The sequence below is a fragment of the Carica papaya genome, chromosome 2 (assembly GCF_054855325.1).
Source record: "Carica papaya isolate Zhongbai chromosome 2, ASM5485532v1, whole genome shotgun sequence".
NCBI classification, from domain to species: domain Eukaryota; kingdom Viridiplantae; phylum Streptophyta; class Magnoliopsida; order Brassicales; family Caricaceae; genus Carica; species Carica papaya.
This window is the reverse complement of record NC_142310.1, coordinates 35,622,267-35,632,618: the sequence shown is the minus strand read 5'-3', so window position 1 is coordinate 35,632,618 and position 10,352 is coordinate 35,622,267. Positions and strand designations below refer to the sequence as shown.

General features: G+C 29.7%; 1 long non-coding RNA gene across 1 annotated transcript; it reads right to left on the bottom strand.

Annotated features, from left to right (window-relative positions):
- Window positions 1–3,502: 3,502 nt before the first annotated feature.
- Window positions 3,503–3,935, bottom strand: LOC148269014 (uncharacterized). Its single transcript, XR_015817385.1, has 2 exons — window positions 3,741–3,935; window positions 3,503–3,651 (listed from the first exon to the last, which is right to left on the bottom strand). It is a non-coding gene; the product is annotated as an uncharacterized LOC148269014 (long non-coding RNA).
- Between the last annotated feature and the right edge of the window lie 6,417 nt (window positions 3,936–10,352).

Genomic DNA, 10,352 nt, shown 5'->3' with positions numbered 1-10,352 from the left:
CCTTTGCAATTCTTTTAATCGGGATATTTTACAGTGTCACGCACTGGCACAGCTGCTTCAATCAATTTCACCGCCTTGATCTTGCCACGTAAGAGATTTAGTGTATCGAACTGGCGATTGGCGTTGATGATACGTTTATAGTGAAGAATGAATATTCGGTGATCGACGTCTGGTGAATAGGAAACGGGCCCCACGCTATGAATGATGACTGTAAAGTGTGAAGGCAGAAAGAGGAAAGAAACTAGCCGTCGGAAAAAATGGGCACGGGTTATTGGGTTAACCCGTTAAGCCGACCTGTAACGCTAAGGGTCCGGCCCATTATAAATGTTCTGGTCTGGACTGGGCCTGAACTTCATGCTGACCAAAATCAAATCAACCAGCCGTACAAGCCACTATGTATTTTTATTGAAAAAAAATAAATTATTCCAATTTTGGATTATATTGACGTAAAAAAAATTATTTATTCCGTATTAATTATAGTTTAAAAAAATATAATTATTTACATAGAAATACCATTTTTCTTAAGGATTATAAGATAAAATAATGTTTTATAACTTTGATTACTTTATATTGTAATTATTATAAGTTGTGAATAAAATACCTTTTAGTTTTAGTTCATTTTTCCTTTAGTTTCAACTTTTTAACCGAAAATTTATAAGACAATAAATTAAATTAAAGTTATTATTTTAATATTAATTATTTGTTCATAATAATGCATCAATACAATATAATTAAAATTATGGTATCATACAATGTATCCATCTTATTGTAGTCAAATTGCACGTGTAAGTTATTGTAATAATTCTATAATATATGCTTTTTTTTTTGTTGATAAATTCATAGTGTAAGTTAGTCGTACAATAATCACATATAAAATAATTATAACCAACTTGTATTAAATTAAATGGATCTATTAAAAAAAAATTATCTTATATTATAAGATACATCGAATATAATTGATTTTCTGTGAATGAAGTAGAAAAAAGACAAAAGCGAAAACCACAAATTTACTAATCAAAATTAGCCAGTTAATTAATCGAATTAGTGGAGAGTAAAAGAATAATTAGTTAATTAAATCCAAAAAATATATAAAAACATAAATTTTGGTCTCTCATCTTTTCACTTATTTCTCATTTTCACTTGTAAAGAAGGAAGATTAGTAGTTGGCTTCTGAATCAGCTCTCACAGCATAATTTCTTTGGAAACCAAGATATAAGATATGTGTGCGTTGTATGTACATATATATATATATATGTATATATACACACACGTGCGAGACACAAATACATACATACATACATATATAAACACATGCGAGATGTCCTATGCAAGAGACATGATGCCGGCAGCCAAGCTAGTCGCTCACCCAATGGAGATAGGCACGGCTGACGGCGCCATCTCTCCTGCGTAGGAAATCTCTATATGCCTCCATTTTCATCTGTCACAAGCTCTATCACCTTTGCTTCCGTATACGTTATATATATATATATACACGTATACATATATATATATATATACACATACACGTTTCTATATACATAAGGCGGAATGAACGAAGATATATAGAAAACGGGTGTGTAAGGCGGGTGGTGTGTATATATAATAATTGACGAACACTGGGAAGGCGGCCGCATTGTTTGACCCGGTGGTGGATTTTATTATTTTTTAATTAATTAAATTTGTTTATTTGTATGCAAATTTATGTGGTTCCTATTTTTCATGGCCTCTAAAACCCTATCCAAATTATGAGGTCATCGCTTATACGTCATGTTGCTGTTTATACACGCGCGCGCGCGCGCGCATGTACGGAATGAGGTTGATGTAAGTAATGGTGTGTGTTTGTAACTCATTCAATTTGTTACAGTCATCTTAAATGTGTCTTCTGTATAATAAATAAATTATATAATACCATTTATATAGAGTGAGATAGATATAAACTTGTAATATATTAGATCCGTAGATTTGTAATGCCCCAATATTTTTTTTTTGTGGTATTACGATTATTCTATCAGCATATATGGGTTAATATACATATAGATAAAGGTTCAACGCAAATTATTCAAGTTACTGAATCTACTGTACATCTATTTACATGGTAGCTTATAATTTTAAAATTTCTCATTTTAAATGAGCTATTTGCTACTAATTATCTAATTATTTCGTTTCCTTATCTATATTTCTTGCTTCGTCGTCTCTACCCGCTTAGTTCGGAAGCATGTAGCTCTGGTTCAGTTTCCGGTACTACATCATCTATAAATAATAGATAATGAGCATACAGAAACTCAGTAAAATAAACTTAAATCATATACAAGGTCTGGCATACCAGTTAAATTTATTTCCTCCCCCTTAGGTCTCCATTTCCATTGATCATGTCATATTTCCTACCCATACCCTTCTCCCCTTGTTCACCTATCCCTACGGTAACCACATCATCTCCTCAAAAAGAAAGAATCATCAACCTTCCCACTTATTACCCGGTGCGGTCACCCCATTAAACCATCCCAACATTTGTCATGTACCTGTCCACTCGACCCTGATTCCGTCATTCACCCACACAATCACTCTCAGGTAAACGCCCACCCCCCCCCCCTACTTGTCACCACTCGACCTCCAACTAGCCACTCACTCATAACTTTATCCATTTATTCCATCATCAATATCAGCGAACCAACTCATCCCCACTCTCATCAATCCGTGACTATAAAATGGCCACACACTCACACCGTTACCTTCCTAGCAACCCCTAAATCTGTCACCAATATCGACGACCTCACTCACCCTCACCCCCGTCAGCACTAACAAACCAGCAATAACCAATATCAATTTATCCAATCACCAATAATACCACCAGTATAGTTATATAATATCTACAACAATAGTTCAACAACATACATGCATGCACAACTAGCAAACACAAATAACAATTTATACATATATACAAGTTCTAAAAATAACATAAACTAACTCATACCAACACACACACACACACATAATCATTCTACAGTATTCACATATACATTCATTATACCCAACCATTCACTTAACTACATACTCATCTCATCTCACTGTATCTCTCCCTCTTATCCATCTCAAAACGTCCCTCTCGGCTACTCCCTCACCTTGATATAACTCCCTTTCACTCTCACCATCATCTCTCTCTTTCCACTTCTTCCAATATTCCCTCATGAACTACTCTTTAATACTGGTGTATTTCCCTCTCACTCACATTGTCATCTCTCTCTTGCTACTCCTTCCAGTATTCCCTCATGAACTTCTCTCTAATACTAGTGTATTTCCCTCTCACTCACATTGTCATCACTTTCTTTCCACTCCTTACAGTATTCATCTCGTACCATTCCTTCTCACGGAAAGCTCCCTCTCACGATTTCCCCTAATGATTCCTCTCAAACCGCCATTCCCTAGCCCAAACTCTACTTACACGACTCCCTCTCCTAGTAGTAACAATAAATGTAGATATTATCATAGAGTCAAACAGTCTTCATTCGCACTTCCGTTCCTAATTCCTTCACGATTTCATCACTCTCTCGCCTACTAGATTTCTCCTTCCCTATTCTTTTTCCTCTCGACTCCCTACGAGTCATTCTTTATGCTACCGCGCTCTAGCCTCTCTGTAAATCCACTCCCGCTCGGCTGGAGTCCAATTCATCGATATGTAATTCGAAATAAACATTCAATCGTACTTTGTGATTTTTAATATTTAAAATTTGAGTTTACGATACCTCCTGTCTCCATCGTTCTCCACAGCCACGGCTTGCTCACTCACTTTGATCGACTCCTCATTCTCCGGTTCTCTCTCAATCCTCGACCGTTTGCCTATTTCCCTCTCTTCTTGTTTCTTCCTTCTCTGACTCCCTCTCTAATTTCTATCTACCGTCTCCCCTTTTCTTTCCCTTTTCTCTTATTTTCCTTTTTCTTTTCTTTTCTCCCTCCTATTTATACTTATCCTGTTAAACATCACAATCGTCAATTCCATCATTTATTTATTTTATTTATTTACTTATTTTTATATATATTTAACTCAATTATTACAAATTTTTTTATTTTTTTAAGAATTTAAATGTTTTAATTATCTAAAGTGTGTCGTCCATATAATAAATAAACTATATATTAATATTAATATTAATATTAAGTTTTTAATAGAAATATAATTATCAAATCGATATTCATCTTATTTAATTATTATGATTATACAAATATTATATGAAAATATATGTTTTTTAATTTGATTAATCACCATGTATTAATATATAAAATTAGCATTCTTTATCAAAAATTAATATCATTGAGATGTTGTCCCTTATTTTTTAATTAAAATTAAATAAAATTTAATTTAAAAAAGCAACATAACTATTTAGATATTTTTTTAAAAAATTATGTAAATTAATTTAATGGGTATATTACCACAATCTTCTCAAAAGTTTTGCATATATATATACATACATATATATATATATATATATATATATATTCCTAAGTGCTTATTACGACAAAAAGTTATAAATTTTATACTCATAATAATGATCCATAGAGTAAGCTTACCTAGCTTAGGTCTCCATGTTTTGGAGTAAATGACAATTCAAAAGACACCAAACAATGTTCATAAAAAAAAAAATAAAAAAGCTCACCTTTATTTTCAATGCTTTCTTTTTTCTCTCCCAATACAAATTATTTAAATACAATATGTATATATATATATATATGTGTGTATATGTGTGTGTGTGTGTGATTATTTTAACTTTAGGTATATAAGAGTTAAACTATTCATTAATAAGTTATCAAAAATATATAATTCAAATAACAATATTTTTTTATTATAAGTTTATTATTCAAATTCAAATTATAATTTAATTTTATATTTAAAATTTAATAAAATTAATTTAATTTTTTTTTTCAAGTTAATTGTTTTAATATTAAGAAAAAAAAATAAAACAGTAAATAAGTTCAAAACATTAGAAAGTGTTAGAAAATACAAACATAACCAAGTTCCATAAATGTCACATATAATAATATATAGTATACGCCGAGAGAAAACTATTAATGTAATACATTTATAAAATAATAGTACTATGGTTTTGTTGTAAATATAATTGTACTTTATTTAAAAGTTATGATTCAAAACTTTATTAATAAGATAATTTTTTTATTTGTAAAAAATAAAAATTAAATTTATTAATATATTTATAAAATTAAATTTTTATTCTTTTATTATCAAAATATTTATAATTTTTTTAAAAAAAAATTATAAATAAGATGTATTTAAATTTATTAATATATTTATAAAATTAAATTTTTATTCTTTTATTATGTACATATATATATATATATATATATATATATAGTTATCGATATCACTACATAATTCCGTACCGTATGAGTGGAAGGGAGTAGCTCAAAACTTTATAGCCAAAAACTTATGGGTTGATGGAATGGCTCATTATGATGATAGATAGGCATTTAGCTAACTTCATAATGATTCCACTGTTATTGCATTAATTTACAAAATAATCCTCGTAACTTTACTGAAATTACAGAAATATCCCTTAATTTTAGTTAATTATGTAAGTACTTATAAACTAAAATTACAATAATTTAATCTCAACATTAGTGAATAAATGGCGATTTATATGTAAATTCCAGATTTTGAGATGAAATTGCAATAATTTTACTCACAAATTGTAGAGGCCCGAGCTAAAGGTAATTAAAATATTGTATTATATTAACTATAAGAATAAACAATTCATAATTTAGGTTCTACATTTATTACACGGTAAATCATGATATCTAATGGAGTTAAGAGATACGGAACGAATAGTTAAAACAAAACAAAATAAAAATTATATAAGGTTAACATTTGCTGAGCAACTCTGATGGGGTCCAGGAAGTAATATTTATTCGCAATCATTTTACTGTTTATGATATGAATATTGGTCTTCTTAATCTGAAATGGTTAAATGAGGGAATGAACTATACTAACTAATTAAAAATATCATATTTAACATCGATATGAAAAATCAAATGTTGGTAAAAAAAAATCATAAAATAACAAATGGAGTCATTTGTCTTTATTAAATAAATTTGTTTTATATGAAAATGTAAGCTTCGTATTCACCTTTATGAGTTTCCAAAACTGACATATGAAAACAATAACTCGAATTATATTTTGATTCCACATTTAAATGAACAACAACCATAAACTTACCATCTTATCTGCTTGTTAGTGCTTATTGGGGTCCATAGGGATATCTCCTTACACATGAACTTAATATTTAATTTATTAATCAACCGATTGTTCTCATACCTTGTCTGGTAATGAGTGTCAAACATACACAATCGTCTAAATATTCCGTCCAATATGAGAGTGAGCTATACCTTCAAACCCTTTTTGATACGAGACTTCTCAGCCCCGTTCGATTAAGAGAATGATTACGGTAGGGTTTTCTTATGTATCAAGTTCGTCCACCATTTCACATGATACCCAATGAGTCTTTCATACTTAAATTAACATCATCAACCAATCACATACTAACAAATCATTTCATATTTACAAATAAATAGAATGACATTTAAATAGACAATATAATTTATACTTTAACCATTAAGAAATGTAATTATGGTATTTATTTTAAATCAGTTAACATATCAAAATAACGGTTGAACAATCAATAAACGAAAAAGCAATTAAAATTTACAATTTAAAGCACACGGTATAACAATAAACAATTTAGGCAGTATAAGAAAATAAATAGGTAGCACGAATAAGGTATGGTAATTATACACTAATCGGTTATGACTCCACTAGTGATATGTAATTAATTTTATATTTTTTTTATAATTTTCGTAAAATACATTGTTATTAATTATTAGTTTCAATTTATTATAACATAGAAAATTGTGAGAGATTCTTACTTAGGGTTGATGTCCGAAATACTATACTTTTCATAGTGCTTCCTAGTGATCCATGGATTTCCTGAATTTTTTTTATAAAAATTAAAAATATCCGTCACATATCCAAAAATACCCCCAAAAGGTCAAAATAAGTGTTTTTAAAATTTTTCGGCCAGTTTAGGGTTCCAACATGGCGGCACCGACTCCGTCACCAACAATTGTAGTTTTTATCGATCTGGTCATTTTAGGCTGGTTTTGCATAGGAACCTACGAAAAACCAAGTTAGGGGGCATCTATTGGCCGGAAAAGGCAAAAACTGAAACCCTATCGGTGGAAGGGTTTTCGGGTGCGGCGGCTCACCCGTTCCTCATTTTTAGTCAAGGTTCTAATTCGACTAACTTGTACTAGAAAAGGACGAGAAATACAATGGTCAAAAAACTGAAGAAAACAGGAAACGAAAAAGGGCTCATTAGAGGAGGTTTTAATTTTTGATCGCGACGGCTCGACCAAGCTTTGCTCGTATTTTTCGGCTCACCCATCGGTCTCTCAGCTCCAACGGTCGATTTCTTTATAACAATCGTTCTTTTTATTCTCCAGCGAGGAGTGGTCCGGATAGGGTTAGAGTTTTTTGGAACGCGAAGTTTAAATACTCTCCCCGAGTCGATATGGGCTGTCCATGCAGGGACACATGACCTTTTCCTGTCAGTTGGATCTCTTTCATTCAAGGAATGAATTTAGATCGTACGATCGAATTGAATCTGATTGTTCGATCATGCCTAAAGATAAAATGCATCTAGGCCGTTTGTGCGTGCGGAATGCGATTTGGGACCTTGGATTTGCTAACACGTGGATCGCCGGCGTGACCTCCCATATGGAATCGATATTAGCGTGTTCGCCACGCGACGCGCTCTGACTCTACGTTATTGCTGACATGGTTGTATTTTTTCTTTTTACAATTTTACCATATGTTTTAATTTTTTATTTCAAAAACACTCATTCTATTCACAGTTTCATTGTTTTTTTTCAAAATTATTTTTAATTCCATTCATAAATTTATTTTTCTAAAAAAAATTAATAAAATAAAAATTAAATTATTTAAATATATTATTTTATTAATATAAAATTATCCCGGATCAAATTTTCGGGTCATGAGTGTTACACAAATTTTATAATCTTATCATATTCAATTAAGTAATAAAAATATTTCATCCATACATCTAAAGGTCTTTTGGGCCTTTTCTTTAAAACAAGAAAGATCATGGGCTTTATTTAAATTAAAGACCCAAAATTAAATTTTGAATAATTATTGTATTATTTAAGTAATATATATATATATATTTATTTAATTTATATTTGTATTTTTAGTTTATTAAAAGAGAGTAATTTGTGATGAATAAATTTACTTGACAATACATGTGTCACTGACTCCATTATTTAATGCTTTATTATTATATGGGGAGAAAGAGAGATGAGACTATCTTGACCACAAATTAATAATAATAAAAAAAAAACATTCTTTATTCTTCAAGTAGGAAAATTCTATTTATTATATTAAAAAATATTTTATAATTTTATTAATAAAATTAAAATAAGTTCATATATATATATATGTAAGGGAAAATAATTGTGAGGATAAAGATAAAGTTTACAAACAGAATTATTTCGAAATATTTTTCAGAAATATGTTTTTATTTACACTTCATTATTTCATACACTAATTATACCTACCACCACACTTATTCTCATGAACGAATAAGTGTATAAATTGGATATTAAAAATTACAAAGACCAATCTAGGTGTGTGTATATATATATATAGATATATATACAATATTGTTGTATATATTTTGTAAAATTTTCCCAATATATATATAATTCACGATAAACTCCAGTAGACCAACCCAACTCTTAAATTTAGTTTTCCCCATCTTCTCTCTCTCTCTCTCTCTCTCTCTCTCTCTCTGTGTGTGAATTAATCGAAAGATGCTGCAGTCCACCACCAACCTCCATGGCATCTATGGCCTTCCTCTCTGTGTTTCTGGCTTCACCCACCATCTCACTTTCTCCAAACAGTACTCTCATAATCTCTCTCTGTCTCTGTGTGTGTAATTTTCTTGTGTTTATAGAGTGTGTAAACTGATCATTCATGTGTTTTTTATGGTGACGATGACGAAGGATGGCAGATCATGATGAGAGAAGAAAAGCCATGAAGGAGAAGAGGTCAGCCAAGGAAATGGGTAATGATTTGCAGAGAAGAAGCCATGGAAGAGTTCTTCGAGATCAGATCAATGAAGCTGATCATGATTATGAGGTTGTTGATCGTATAGATCTAGCTACTATTCTACAAGATCTGTACTGTGTTACTGCTGCTGCTGGTCATTTTGCTTGTGCAGCAAAATCTGCATAGCTAGAATTAGAAATAAAAAGGAAAGCAAAAAGTTTTAGGGTAAAAATATTTAGAGTATTATCTAATTTAATTAATTATAAAGTATGTATGACTTAATTTTCTAATATTTAACTATATTATATACTTTAACCATATATGCAGTGGTCTAGTTGTGAATTTTTGTTTGTGGGTAAAAGTTAAATCTCTCTCTCTCTCTCTCTCTCTCTATATATATATATATATATATGAAAAAAAATACTTATTTGAGTAAAGTTATTATTATTAATTTGAATCTTGCATCTTTCTCCTGTTTTTTTTTTAAATTTTTTTTCCTCATATATATTTCGTTAAATAAAATATAAAAATATGTAATTTAAGAAGGTTGGTGTGAAAGTAAATTTATATTCTGCCGGTATTATATTTTTATTCTTATTTTATAAGATTAAATTTTGAATTAAGCTAAATAGGAATATGATAATAATTTTTATTGAAGATAAAAAGCATTATTTACTTTTGTAGCGCGAACCGGGAATTTATTCTGCCGAGGTATAAATGCAATTGGAGAATAGTACCATTATGAGAATACGACTTTTCCTTGGTTACTTTTTTTTTTTTATAATCTTTTTAGAGGTCCCTCGAATTTGAATTTAATTATCAAAATTAAAATTAATGTTTTATGACTCTTCAAGTTAAATATATTATTAATAAGTAATACACATTTAATGATTATTTAAAAAGCTTAATGATTTTATTTTTGTTATGTGAGAAATAAATATTGTTTTTTAAAATAATAAATTTAATTATTAAATTCTTTTTTGAACATTTATTTGATTTGTAGAAGAAAAAATATCTATCTCCTGCTACAATGGATAATAATTAATGCTGACATGTACTGCAATTTCCTTTTTTTTTTTTTTTTTTTTTTTTTTTTTTTTTCCCCTTCCAGTCTTTTTGGAATTGTCAGCCAAACATCTTAAAAACTTAAAAATCCATTGTCCAAGAGTGAGTGTTCTCTGTAATATACTTGAAAGGTAATTAATTTACATGTTATTAAATAAAT